Raw genomic sequence first — 15,773 nt, forward strand, 5'->3', positions numbered from 1 at the left:
TGAATTAGCGATAATAAGGATAAACTATATATATATATATATATATATATATATATATATATATATATATATATATATATATATATTGTATTTTAATTACCAATAATATTTGCAAACACATGATTAACATAAACATACAATTTTAAATTGATATAATTTTTAAAACCTTTGTTTTAATATACAAAATACATATCAAAACAAAGTTATACCATGTAATAGTAAAAACCTAAAAAAATTACTGTTCACACATAATTAGCATGTAAGATCAGTATAATTATTTTACAGTAGTTACAAAATAGATAACATATATAAGTGTGTACCCTGTGTCTGTATTTGTATAATATTTGTATTCTTTTATATAATTTTAAAAACCCATAGTGTGCAATTTTTTGTTTATACTTAAACTGTTAGTTTTACAAATACATTTTGATAACTAAAATAGTAACAAATTATTACATTTAGTAAATTAAGCTGTTGAAATAATTATATTTCCTTGAAAACGAGTCACTCAACATCAGGAAACATACTTGAAGCTACACTCTCTTCATAATTAGGTCTGACATTAATGGGTTCAAAATGTGAATGCCACTTTGCTCTTAAAAATGGATTACCTCTCTTCCCCGCAACCATTTCTTCATATGGGAGATTATAAACACCACTTTCAGAACTACTTCCAATTGCAATGTACCCATCAGTAACAGACTTTAGGTCCGTTTGGTCAACATTAACAGGGTCTAATAAATCCCAGTTATCATCATCTTCCGCAAAAAAGGTTCGCGAGGTGGAACCAATGGTATTTACTAGGCTGAATTGTTCTGGCATTGCAAATCGTGAAATATTATTTTCGGTATAGCCTTCAGACGAATTTCCCTCGTCGCTTTTTGAAGTCGATAACATCGATGGAGGATATTCATAGCTTGACGTGTAAACTAAAGAACTTTAAAAACCATTAAATTATAATTATTTCTGAAAAATAAAGCAGGAACTATCTCCCCCAAACTTTCTCATATATTTATGTAAAGCAATTAAGGGGATGGCACTTTTAGTGCGATCGTGTAATAGAAATGTTTTTTCATTAGTTATTAACACGTAATTTTTAATTTTTTAAATAGAATAGTAGAAAAAAAAACATGAACGCAAACAATGCGTATTAATTGAGAGGGATATTAGTACGTTATTAACAAAACATGTATTAATTTAAAAAAACATTTTATTTCAAATTTCATTGTCATTGAGTCTTTAAAAAAGTAAAGATTCCTCTTTAGACCTAACGACCCATTAGTCAAATGAAGTGGAGTTCATATGTTTCTTGACATCGCCATATAAAGGGATAATATGGTCAGCACTATCCCCAGCCACCATTACCTTCCCTAACACGAGTTAGGTACCCATCAGAGCTGGGTGGACTCAGGCACGTTCCACTAACTTGAACCTGGATTCGAACTCGATACTATCGGGTTAATAGTCTATTGATCCACCGCTAGGCCACGCCGTCCTATCATCGAGTCATACCCATGTGAAAAGTTTGAAATAATACGGTCCAGTGGATGTGATATATTTTTGGAAATGGAAAACACCATAAAGTACTACTTCTGATATCATAAAATTACTCCAAAGTTAACGGAACCAACAAGAAATGATAGTATACCTATGTATTGTTAACCTTTTGTGAAAATGTACTATCATCATTTTGAAAACAATCGGAAATAGAGTAAAATACCACTTCCGTTAATCGGAGAGCTCTTAAAAATTTACAACAATTTAAGTATAAGATCTATTACTTATATATAAAAGCTCTTTTGCCTAACTCAAACAGTACTCATGTTACAGTGAGTACATGGGGATAGAGTAAAATAACAACTTCCGGTTACCGGAAATCGTTCAAAAATTTATAGAATACTGCACTTGCAATGTAATATATAGAGCATGGAGTTTCGTCCAACTAGCTTTAGCAGCGTTCTAGTTATTTATTTTTGATGAAAAAGAAGAAGAGTAAGCATCACATCCGTTTACAGGAAATCGCTCAAAAGTTGACAGATATATATGATATATTACTTATTTAGGAAATGTTGTCACCATTAATGAAACGGTATTCAAGTTATCGTGTTTACAGACACAGACGAATTTGCAAAACCGGAAAGGTGTAAGTGTCAAAGCTTGTCAAACGTTCTATTAAGATATCTTGCACGATTACAATCCTTTGTGTTCTATATATGATAATGTAAGGAGTTGTAAAATGAAGAAAACTGTCCACATGTTTGTTAATTATCAAGCAAGATTACAAAGTTTAGTTAATAAAATTTGAATCTATTTTCCGGTACAAATTATTAATAGGATACCATAATAAGAAGTTATAAGCTTAGCTTTACCTCATAAAGTCTGATAGTGTAGGTCTTAGTTTTGGATTTACATCGAGTGCCCGTTTTATCAAGTCAAACAAGTTGCGAGGCATACCGTCTGGCACATTTTCAATTGCAGTATCTATGTCATTCTCCTGGCAAATTAATATAAATTTAAAATTAAATACTGTTAATTAACTAATTATTTCTTTTATTTATATATGTGTTCACAGGTTTCCTAAAAAAATAAAAATAATGAATAAAATAATATGAATATACTACCAATACATCAGCAAGTGTTTCCATATCGCGTTGCTTTTCAAAAACCTCTATTTTATCTGCACCACGTACAGAAGTGATAGCGAAGTAGGCATCTAAAACCATAAGGGCGAAACCGTATACATCGCTTGCCTTCGATTGCATGCCCTGATCTCTCCATTCTGGCGCTGCTCTAAAATATATATCGCTAAAAATATGAGCGTCAGCTTTAACAGAAGATGTATTAAAATTTCGGTAATGTGTCACCCTTTCAGTCATTCAATCTTCAGATACAATTTACTTTAACAGGATGAAATGTGTATTTCACAAAGGCATTTTGATTGTTGTTTGTATGGAATATAAAAAAAAATCAACATCTCGAGCTCAATTAATATATTTATTAGAAATCACATTCAGATATTAATAAGTATTTTGTTATGTATTATAACAACGACTATTTATCAGAGCAATACTTAAAGGAAAACTATAAATTCTAAATTCGTCTATCATACTACAACTTCAAAAAATTTCTTACTCTTTTATTTTTACGTATGCGTTTTTACAGTTTGTTTTAATTTATTTGAAATTAAATTACTCAATTTAAAGCAGACACGTAAACAAAGAAACGATCTTGTGAATATGATACTATGATTATAAACGATGCTTCAAAACAAAACGTCAATATACCTTGTGTAGCACACTGTTTTAGATGGAATATTTGTCACAATTTGACATTGATTTTCTCCAAGGTAATTTAGATACGCCAAACACACTGGTCTTATCTGAATAACATCAAAGATTTGAATTGCTTCATAGAAATCATTTTTAAATAACATGTATTGAAATTATAAACGTACTACTCTTGAAAATAGTTCGAATACAATAAATGTTAAAACTTACTTTTGTTCCTGAATCATCGCTAAGCTCAAGAAACAACTGCGATGCCCTGATGTCTCCGAGTACAAAATTTTCTGCGTGTAGCTTGTCAAGCATTGCGGCTGCTTTTAGCAGAAAATTATTACAAACCTCACTGCTACCTCCAAACTCTTTGTTTAATAATATCTCTAGCAAATTCCCTTTTAGATTGTATGCAATATTGACATCCTGCCATAGATAATAGTTAATTATATAAAAACAATCAAATGCATATTCGAAACTATTTCTAATGTACCATAATATACTATAATCTTGGTGAATTTAAAATCTAAACATAATACATATATAAATATAAAGCTTTTAAACATGATTTTTTCATTGCATCTTTTAAATGTGTATTTCGCCATTGTCATCAATGGAAACAATATGCAAAATACTTAAAATTATACAATGTGCAACAACATACGATTACAGCTCTAACCTATACTTACAATCATATACCGTTGTGGATTTATCTGTCGAATGACTACTGAAGGGATAATCATGTCCAATGCTCCAGTTCTATGTTGCTCTAAAAACTCCTTGGAAAACTTCCGGTAACAAGTCTGGCGCACAACAAAAGCTTTACCCTGTTCAGTCAAGACCATATGTTTGATCAACTGCTTTTAACAGAAACTGCTAAATATGTAATATGTAATATGTGTAATTTTTAATAATAGTTGATATGTATTGTGTTAAATCTAAAAAGATGTTTACACATGTACACGAACATATATACTTATAAATAACCATTATTTTCTATGTGCATTGAAAAATGAGATAATATTTTAGTATTACACAATTCTAAACAACTAGATTATTAAATAAAAACTCCTTAAATAATACATGTTGTTGTTGTTGCAAGTTAACTATGTTTTTAATTACCACTCTACATAGATACAGTTTTTCTGACATCTTCCTTGAATACTTTAATGGTAGCGGTCGTACACATGGAACTAAACAGAAAATGTGTTACATACATTGACTTTATTCAATATCCATCTATATTATTAACAAAGTCTCTCTAAAAATAGCACAGGAGAACAAATAATAAAACGACAATCACGATTTTGTAATGGATACACAATGGATATATAAATGAACGATTAAACTACACGGTTATATTTCTGTAAATGTTTATTTTTTACATAAATAACCTGCCTATGTTATTATCCTTTTTTTCATTGGTTAGAACACGTGTCAATGTAGAAGTCTCTTTGTATTTTTTAAAGTAAATTTGTGCTGATTATGAATTTTTTATCAAATATATTGCGTTGAACTTTAAAAAAAATGAAGTAAAAAATCGCTACTTACGGACATTATTTTGGCGAACCTGCAAAGAATAATTTGAGCTTGTTTAATAAAGCATAAACATGTTTTTAAAAGAATGTAAGAATTTAGAATTATTATTTTTAATATTTACTTGTTTGCAGTTGGTCGCTGGTTGTCTATCGCCATTTTGGAGATTGGGATAACAAAATGCACGCTGAAGTGATTGCTGGTTAATTTCTATTTATAAAGAGAAAGAAATACCGTTTAATAGTCGGTATCAATATTGTGCTTGTCATTTTCCACAAAATGTTTAACATAACTATTTTAATATCGGTTTTAAATATTAAATAGTTTTCTTTTTTTTTAAACAATTAATTTTTAAACAATTACTTTCACGTTTAAAGTGTAATCTTAGCTTAAATCTGTTTCCAGATAATTAAAGTATCATGTATGTTGTACTTATGTGGTCAGTAAAAAGCGCATTTACAACTTAAATAAAGCTAACTTAAATACAAATGTATCAAGAGACTTTTGGTTGGCAAACGTTATTTCACATTAACCGACAGTATCCCTTTATTTAGACAGTTACCTATAATCAGCTTTTTTATCTCTTCAAGCACATCATACATTGTTGGGCGATCATTCGGATCAAAAGCCGTGCATTTAGAAATTAACTTGTATTGTTTGTCAGTAAAGCAAGGCTCGTGATGCAATCGAATATTAAAGCTGCAGATCTGTCGTTGAACCAAAAATAGATTAATACATAATTTTATTACAATTATTATTTATAAATGCATTTCTATTTTAGAAATTATGTGCATGATACTAATAACATTAGATTCAATGTTTCTGACTTTAACTAGTAAAGGTATTTTGGTCCCAAATAATGAATCATTATTTTTTAAATACCTTATTTTTTTTAATATTGGTAAACAAAATACCTCCAAAACACAATTTGTGTCGTCCAACTTTAAGTTAGAGTAGGGCAGGGCTCCGTGGGTTAAAATCTCATAAGCCAGATGCCCAAACATCCAGACGTCAGCCGATTTGGAAAACTTGGATCTTCTGTGGGATTCTGGTGAAGTCCATCTCACTGGCAGGTAGCTCTTCAGTTCTATTATTATTAAGTTACTTGTAAAGTTTATTGTTTTTAAAATAAAAAACTACAAACATATTTTAAATATGCGTTCACTTTTTTGAAAAATAATTACTGTTAAAAAACAAATGAATAATGGTTTAAAAACTATCTTGACGACCGTATAAAAAATTAACATGATTATACATAAAATACAAAACTCATAATAAAATAAACATTTAAAAATGATAAATTCAAATAGTAATACCGTCATTACAACGACACATTATCAATACACACAGAGACGTTTCGATGACTATTAACACAAAAAATAGTGTATTATTATAGGTTATTTTAAAAAAACTCACAGTCCCATTATTTCGAAGAAAATTATTTATGTCAAATATTATTTATCTTTATATTAAATATGTTCCTTTTTCTATTTTCTGCTCTTTACAGATGTATCTATATTATCTAATTTTTCTTCAAACTATTACCCCAATTTTAGATATTGCTCGTTGAAATAAAATTAACAGTTATATGTATTCGTGAGCGCAATAATTTAATATGTGTTGAATTAAGAATTATTTTTAAAGTTATTGGAAATAATAAATTAGAATGAGTATTAGTCTTAAGTGCCGACACATTATATGTATTTTTTCAATCAGTTTAAGACCAATATATTTTTTTCACGTGTTTATTTCAAATATTAAATCAATTTCAAATGTATGATTCTACCTGTCAGATAATCAATTGAACTGAAAGTATAGATAATATTATAAATATTTACTTACCTGTAGTTATAACTGATTCCTGTTGAATAGCATGAGCTAAATGGAAACTAGCTAACTTTACTTTCTCTGATTTTACCAATAAAACGCTGGCAGCAGTAATGTTTCGATGAATTATGCCCGTTGAATGACAATATGCCAAAGCTTCACCCACATCAAGTAACATCGACATGAGCACAAAGGGTCTACAATAGCTGCTATTCTTGTTTTTGTTTACCAAATATTCCTTTAATTTAAAAAATGTAGAAATTAATAATACAGTAATAAGAAAGGAACAATATTTAGCTTTTTTTAAAAAAGTTGTTGCTTTAAGTATATAGTTTATTATTTATTTAACGTTTATATATAATTGTTAAACTGCGTAAGAGTATGCTTAGGTATTCCATATAATTTCTTTATCAGTATCTGTAAATCGTATTTTTATTCACAGACTAAGAAGTCCATTTAAAATACTAGGTTTCCTAAACGTGAAATAGGAAGGCCGTAGATTTGCGATATGTTACTAGTTTTTTTTTTTTTACATGTGCAGGATAATGCTTTCAATGATAAGAGCAGGAATTCCAACAAAATATATTTTATGACACATTATTGTTTTAATTTTTTTGACCACGGAATGCATAATGTTGGTCCTGCTTCTAAAACTCATTATGGAAAAAATTTAGATAAGGTTTACAAAAAAAATTAAATATATTTTAATACATATTGCAAATATTATGTAATGCAAAACTGAGACATAATTTACTCACTTCTCTTTACAACAATGTTATAGAATACTACAGCTTATATTCGACAACCAAGCATGACCGTCGAACGCACAAACCACGATTCTACTCAGTACTACAACAATTTTGACATTTCGAAAAATTTTACCGAAGCCACATATAAGAGAGAATCCTACTTCATTTCCAATAGCAATGATAGTTAGTATTTACATTGTGTTCGATGTATGTATCCAATTGTCAGAAAAAAATACTTTTAGGAAAAAAAAACGGAAGGTGTAAGAAAAAAAACGAGGTGTAATTAACATAGCACATTTAACTGCTACATAGAATCTAACGTAGTATAAAATAATTATAAACAAAAGCTAATAATTTCATGTACTAACATATATGCATATTTTCTAATTATCAAAGATTATTTCGATTTATCTTATCTACAAAACAGCATACTAAGTAGTTTATAACTTATTTTTTACTCTCCTATAATCGGAGTTTTTTAAACGAGCAAAAATTGAAATCGTGATATCTACTTTTTTTCTATTTGTTTGTGTGTGTAAATTTATGGGTGTGTGTGTGTGTGTGATTACAGACGAAACTGCGAAACAAAGATTTTTTTCCGAATTCAAAAGGATGTAAAACGTCACGATTTGTCAAAATCTCGATTTAGATCTTTTGAAAGATTTCAATTCTTCTTTATATTCAGTATACGATAAAGTAGTGACAAAAAACGGCAAATATTGTCACAATATATTTTAGCTACTCATAATAATTACAATACTTCATGTATACTCTGTGACGACAAAGTAAAAATACTTTATCCCATATATTTCGCAAAAATATATATATATTACAATACATAAGTATTGAATGTCGGTTTCATTCGATAGAAGGACTTTGTAGCGTACTGGCTTCGGGTAAAATGAAAATGTGTACTTAATATAATTTGGTGGTATACAAATAGAATATATATATATATATATATATATATATATATATATATATATATATATATATATATATATATATATATATATATATATATACATATATACTTGTATACATACTTGTAATGTCGTTTTCTCAAGGTTATTGAATCTACAGTCTTCTAAAATGAAAAACTGTGGAAGTAGGTCAATTTGCCAAGCCAACAAAGTAATGATGTTTGGGTGATCAAGTTTCCTAAGCTTGTCAATTTGATTCTTGTTTAGCAGGGCGTCAGAATCAATAGTCTTTGACTTGTCAAAATTTCCATGCGCTATCTTGTCAAGGATATTTATATAGATCAATGCAGGATAGCCATAGTATTTACCAGAGATAGATCTCCAACCATTTTCCGTATTTTTCTCCAACTGTAAATTTAAAATTATAAATATCATATTTTATCTAAAAGACAAACAACACACATTTTAAAATGATATAAAATTGTCAGTTTAACAGTGGCGTAGCCAGAATCGTCTCAAGGGGGGGGGGGGGTTTACAATTTTTATCCGGGAACAAACTTTCGATTTGCACCCCCCCACCTCAGACTTTCGATTTGCACCCCCTCATACTTTCTATGGGGGGTGTTATGACTTAATCCCCCCCCCTGCCTACGCCACTTGAGTTTAATCAATTATTATTTAATGGTTTAATTTAGTACATACTAGTTTAAATTTGTCAGCAACATACAGCACTGGATACAAAATGTGATTCAGCTGATAAACAAATTGTTCAAGTATCTTTTCGCTGTTATTGCCAAAGAACAGAAAATTAGCTGTAACAATCTGCCTTAGGCGTGGAGCTGGATCAAATATCAAAGGCATCAAGCAAGAAAAATCCTGAGAAAATGTTTAAATTTTAGAGTTTTTATAAATAAATGTAAAATGTTTTTGTAAAGTTAAAATGTTTAAGCTTTGTACAATCTTAACTAGCTTTAAAATATTGTTATACATATATATATATATATATATATATATATATATATATATATATATATATATATATGTTTATATATATATATATATATATATATATATATATATGTTATATATATATATATATATATATATATATATATATATATATATATATATATATATATATATATATGTTTATATATATATATATATATATGTTATATATATATATATATATATATATATATATATATATATATATATATATATATATATATATATATATGTAATTACCTCTTCATTTTTAACTTGTCTGTATAGATCACACATACTTTTTATTATGTTTACAACTTCTAAATAAAGAACTGAGATATCTGTGTGTGAATGTTCACCTAGAAAATGAAAAATATCATTTCAGTAATTAAAAAGCAAAGCTCTATTGCAAAATAATCAAAGATTTAAAAGTTGTTGTGTTTTCAATAATTTAAACTTATTGTGTATTCAATCACTGAAACGAAAATGTACTTACGAACGAGAAATCCTAAAAAGTGTCCAAGTCCACGAAATATTAAATCAATACACAAACTTGTAGGCCTATTGTCATCAAAATATTTTTTAGATCTTTTCTGCAAGGCCGTCACATACAACTGTAGAAATTTTAACTCCAGACATTCTGAAACTTTGTTTATAAAAATCTAAAAAAGAAAACAATGTTGCATTATAAAGTTTGTTTAATTATAGTAAACGCCTTAAATTAAAAATAAAACACCCTCCCCTACCCTCACTAAATTTTCCAAATCTTTCTACACTAATGTAGAACATAATTGAACATTGAAGCAAAAACATTTAAAAAGAAAAACGATTTCTTCTATACCTAAAGATATATAGCTTAATGGGGTCTATTGGATTGAAGGGTAACCTTGTGAAATATGGTGGCCGGAAAGAACCGCAACGGAAAAAAGCGCAACGGAAAAAAGCGCAAAACAAAAAGCGCAACGGAAATAAGCGCACACGGAAAAAAGCGCAAAGAGAAAAAAGTGCAAACGGAAAAAAGCGCAAAGAGAAAAAAGCGCACACAGAAAAAAGCGCAAACAGAAAAAAGCGCAAACGGAAAAAAGCGCAAAGAGAAAAAAGCGCACATGGAAAAAAGCGCAAAGAGAAAAAAGCGCAAACAGAAAAAAGCGCAAAGAGAAAAAAGCGCACACTGAAAAAAGCGCAAAGAGAAAAAAGCGCAAACGGAAAAAAACGCAAAGAGAAAAAAGCGCAAACGGAAAAAAGCGCAAAAGGAAAAAAGCGCAAACGGAAAAAAGCGCAAACGGAAAAAAGCGCAAACGGAAAAAAGCGCAAACAGAAAAAAGCGCAAACGGAAAAAAGCGCACACAGAAAAAAGCGCAAACAGAAAAAAGCGCAAACGGAAAAAAGCGCAAACAGAAAAAAGCGCACACAGAAAAAAGCGCAAACGGAAAAAAGCGCAAACAGAAACAGAAAAATGCGCAACCAGAAAAAACACAACGAAAAATGTGCAAAAGAGAAATTTAGCACAAAGACCATATGGACTAGATGACACATTTATACATGACTGTTAGGGCTGCTGTGAGAGTGTCGTGTTTGATCACGTGATCTACTACCATTTAAAGCGTGCCACTACCATCTGCATTCCCATCACCACGATACAGGCGATAATCACTTTACACAATGCCTATTATTTTCTTGGTCAATAATTATTCAACTACTATTCTCGTATAAACATAAAACTATCGACATTACACGAAGTATCTTTCACATTCTCCCTAGTCCGAACTACCTAGCTTGCATACTATAACAACCCGTTCCTATGGCAAAACTTCACTCTCTTTCATCCGCGTCATCAAACATGCATTCGTCATATCTCTCGTAACAACATTCATTCGCACCAAAATAACAATTTTGTATTTAATATTTTTTCACATAGGCAGGGGGGGGGGGGTTATGGGGGGTCATAACCCCTCCCCCCCATAGACCCCTCGGTATGAAGAGATGAAGTTTTATAATAACATCAGGCTACATGCAGTGTTTCTTCCAGACTTTTTCCCCCCTCAAACTTTCGATTGTACCCCCCCCCCTTAAACTTTGATATCCACCCCCCTGATACTTTATATATATATATATATATATATATATATATATATATATATATATATATATATATATATATATATATATATATATATATACCGAGGGGTCTATGGGGGGGGGGGGTTATGACCCCCCATAAACCCCCCCCCCCTGCCTACGCCACTGCATATAAGTATTCGCATAGATTTAGAGTAGCGTCCCTTTTGTTTACATGTTTTCATTACCTTCAAACAAAAGTCTATTTTAGTTATATTGAGATTATTAAAGAATGTAAATAAATAGTATACACAATTCTGTAGAATAGGAACGATTGGGAGGGAAGTGACATTTAGCGCAGTAAATTTAGAGGTTAGGTAGGGTATAATAAATGGTGGGGTTAGGAAAGTTAAGGGGTCCATTCTCTAATAGGCAATCTATGTCTCTTTCGTACTTTCGTGTTGGTTTATTGTCGAACCTGTCCTCATCTCACATGACAACAGTTGGGTGACGCTTACCGTGTAATGTTAAAATAAATAGCATGTAATTGAGTTAGTTCGAAGTGAGTTTTCATACAAGCCCAACGCACTAATTAAGGTTGTCGCAAAATGTAACATATATGTAACATATGTCATTGATGTCAATGAATTTTTATTAAAAAAAAAGATGTCTAGTACAGTTTACGAAACTTACGAACTTCGCCGATACTTTTTTGGTGAGTAGTTTGGTAAGTATGTAGGCGGGTAGGTGGGTAGGTGGGTAAGTGGGTAGGTGGGTAGTTAGGTAGGTAGGTAGGTAGGTAGGTGGGTAGGTGGGTAGTAGGTAGGTAGGTAGGTGCGTCATGATGTGAAAAAATATTAAATACAAAATTGTTATTTTGGTGCGAATGAATGTTGTTACGAGAGATATGACGAATGCATGTTTGATGACGCGGATGAAAGAGAGTGAAGTTTTGCCATAGGAACGGGTTGTTATAGTATGCAAGCTAGGTAGTTCGGACTAGGGAGAATGTGAAAGATACTTCGTGTAATGTCGATAGTTTTATGTTTATACGAGAATAGTAGTTGAATAATTATTGACCAAGAAAATAATAGGCATTGTGTAAAGTGATTATCGCCTGTATCGTGGTGATGGGAATGCAGATGGTAGTGGCACGCTTTAAATGGTAGTAGATCACGTGATCAAACGCGACACTCTCACAGCAGCCCTAACAGTCATGTATAAATGTGTCATCTAGTCCATATGGTCTTTGTGCTAAATTTCTCTTTTGCACATTTTTCGTTGTGTTTTTTCTGGTTGCGCATTTTTCTGTTTCTGTTTGCGCTTTTTTCCGTTTGCGCTTTTTTCTGTGTGCGCTTTTTTCTGTTTGCGCTTTTTTCCGTTTGCGCTATTTTCTGTTTGCGCTTTTTTCCGTGTGCGCTTTTTTCTGTGTGCGCTTTTTTCTGTTTGCGCTTTTTTCCGTTTGCGCTTTTTTCCGTTTGCGCTTTTTTCCGTGTGCGCTTTTTTCTGTTTGCGCTTTTTTCCGTTTGCGCTTTTTTCTCTTTGCGCTTTTTTCCGTTTGCGCTTTTTTCTGTTTGCGCTTTTTTCTGTGTGCGCTTTTTTCTGTTTGCGCTTTTTTCTGTTTGCGCTTTTTTCTCTTTGCGGTTTTTTCCGTGTGCGCTTTTTTCTCTTTGCGCTTTTTTCCGTTTGCGCTTTTTTCTGTTTGCGCTTTTTTCTGAGTGCGCTTTTTTCTCTTTGCGCTTTTTTCCGTTTGCGCTTTTTTCTCTTTGCGCTTTTTTCTGTGTGCGCTTTTTTCTCTTTGCGCTTTTTTCCGTGTGCGCTTATTTCCGTTGCGCTTTTTGTTTTGCGCTTTTTTCCGTTGCGCTTTTTTCCGTTGCGGTTCTTTCTGGGAACCGTGAATTATATTTTTTTTTAAATATGTAAACTCAGTATAGTGAAACAACATAGTAAAAAAATATCATTACTTCTTTGTGATTTTTTTATGAAAATATCATTATAAATCTTATTTGCGATGTTAAATATATTCTAATTATGATTTTATACTATTTTTAGGTTTTCTATTTTGCTATTAGTGTGCGATGTTTTTAAACTGGTGCAAAAATTAATTCAATCATTTCGATTGTTTTTTTTTTAAATAAAGCAATTAAAATCCAAAATGTTTTCACTCAATTTTAATTACCAGCTATAAAATAGATTTCACAGACCCTACTTCATTTAATAACGCCCCATATTTCCGTACATAAATATGTTCCTCCAAAAATAATGCGCACGTCCGCGAAAATTGCATTCACATTTTTTTATTAAAGTGTTTCACCTTATTTAAACAGCTCATTATAACGAGAAAATGATGAGGTTCACTTTTCTTGAGTAACTCCGACATTTTCTTTGATAACTGTTTAGTAGTAAGATTCCACGAAGAAAAGTTCTTTCGAGTCTGGAGCAAATCTTGTAACGGGACCATAAAAAATATTTCCAACATGGATTGATACGGGCTTGTGCTTTCAAAGTGTCTATACGATGTCAACATCGAACTGTGAACATTTAAAATTTGGTATTCTTAATGAGAAAGAAGAAAATTACATTCTAACTACAAGTTTAAATTTAGTTATTAAAAAATTATTAGTATGTATTTTATAGACCTTTTCATAAGGAGATATGTGCAGTTGTTTTCTTTTTTTTTACAATTTAAATCTAAAGCCTTTAAATACTATAACCATGTTTGGCATATGGAAGTTAGTATTAAACAGCAAAAAATGGTTGAAAACAATTTTGATTTTACATGGAAACCCAAAAAAATCCTCCGCCTTCTTTAATTCGTCGGTACTTTTGAAAATGCTAAGGCTTTTTTTATTTATGAACTGAAATCAATCAAATTTAAACTGCTCATATTTCAGTATATATTAAAACTTTGTCACGACTAATTTTTGAAAAAAGCTAATAGTAAGAATTTTACAAGCTCTAAAAAACTAGTACGCATTTTAGTATACAAAGTTTCAAAATGTGCATACTTTTTTTCAATCAAAGCTATTACAATTACCTCGTGACAAAAGTTTATTTTTGCATGAAGAACAATTACCAAACATATGGTGGGCATTGTTTAATATATAAAAAAGTAGTAGGCTTGTTAATGTTAAAAACCTGCGAACTGAGAAAACGGCCAATAGTAACGAAAAGTAGGTCTGCAAATACTGCAAAGCCGATTGTAAGTTTGAGTGTTTCCGAGATCATGGAAATAAGATTATAAAATACATGTGAAATTCAGCTTTCCAATGATGCCAAATACAATATGATGACGGATATAAAACTTTTCATTGAGAGCTTGCAATTTTGGGAAAATTTATTTTTTTTCCTTAATACGGTCATAAAAATGGTATTTTAAGCATATACAATTTTTACAAGCTTTTATTTAAATCACTTCCTCGTCAGTCGTTCGTCGTCAGTCTGTCTAGATCGAAACGCTCGAGTAAAATTTCGGATACTTCTAACTGACAGATTTGTTTCAACGTTGGCACATGAGTCAAAACTTAAAGACAATGCAACATGACATTAAATTTGACTTAATTGGTTGCCTAATTAATTTTTTTATGAATTAATTACAATTTTGTCCAAATTAGTAAGCAGTCATATCCAACTACTCCGCGCTATTAGACACGCGTCACCATGTTCAATAGGGCGTAATCACGTTCAATATGTGCGCAATGGTTTTTAGTCATGTAAAGCTTCTATGTAATAATAAAGAAAATAAATTATAGACTACAATTTAAATAACTCTAAAGAAAAGCGTGGGTCTCTTCCAAAATATTAGTAAAGGTATTCAATAGATACTAAAGTGACCCACGCTTTTCTTTATAGTTATTTAAATAGTTGTCTATAATTTGTTTTCTCCTTTTTAGTGCATTATTACATAAAAGCTTGTATTTAAAACGTTTTTTATGATATTTTTTTCTATATATGAAAATGGACAATTTATCCAAAAGTGCAAGAAACCCATTACGACAAAAAACCACAAATTTTGTGATTTTTTTACGGAGCAATTCCATTTAACGCACTACGTATTATTTCTTTGTTTTTGTGGCAAATCTAGGAACTCAACTTTCAACGACATTTAAAGCAATGAATTTGTTTAAACTTTCAAGATACTTTCAACCAAAAAGTTTTTACTTCAAATCTAAATACATATTAAAAAGTAAAGACAGTTCTTTAAACCAAGCGATCCATTGTGCAGATGAAGTAGAGGTTGATTAGTTTGTTGACCTCGGCATATTAAGGGATAGTATGGTCAGAATTAAGCCCAGCATTCTATATTTTCTGTAACGTACGTCAGGTACCCATCAGAGTTATGTGGACTTATCTTAAAATCACAAGTCCGAACCGAGATCCGAACTTGAGACCTTCTAAGCTAAACGTTTCGACCACGC

This window comes from Physella acuta, unplaced genomic scaffold, assembly GCF_028476545.2.
Source record: "Physella acuta isolate Inbredline_101_S28 unplaced genomic scaffold, ASM2847654v3 ptg000314l, whole genome shotgun sequence".
In the NCBI taxonomy this organism is placed as follows: Eukaryota; Metazoa; Mollusca; class Gastropoda; family Physidae; genus Physella; species Physella acuta.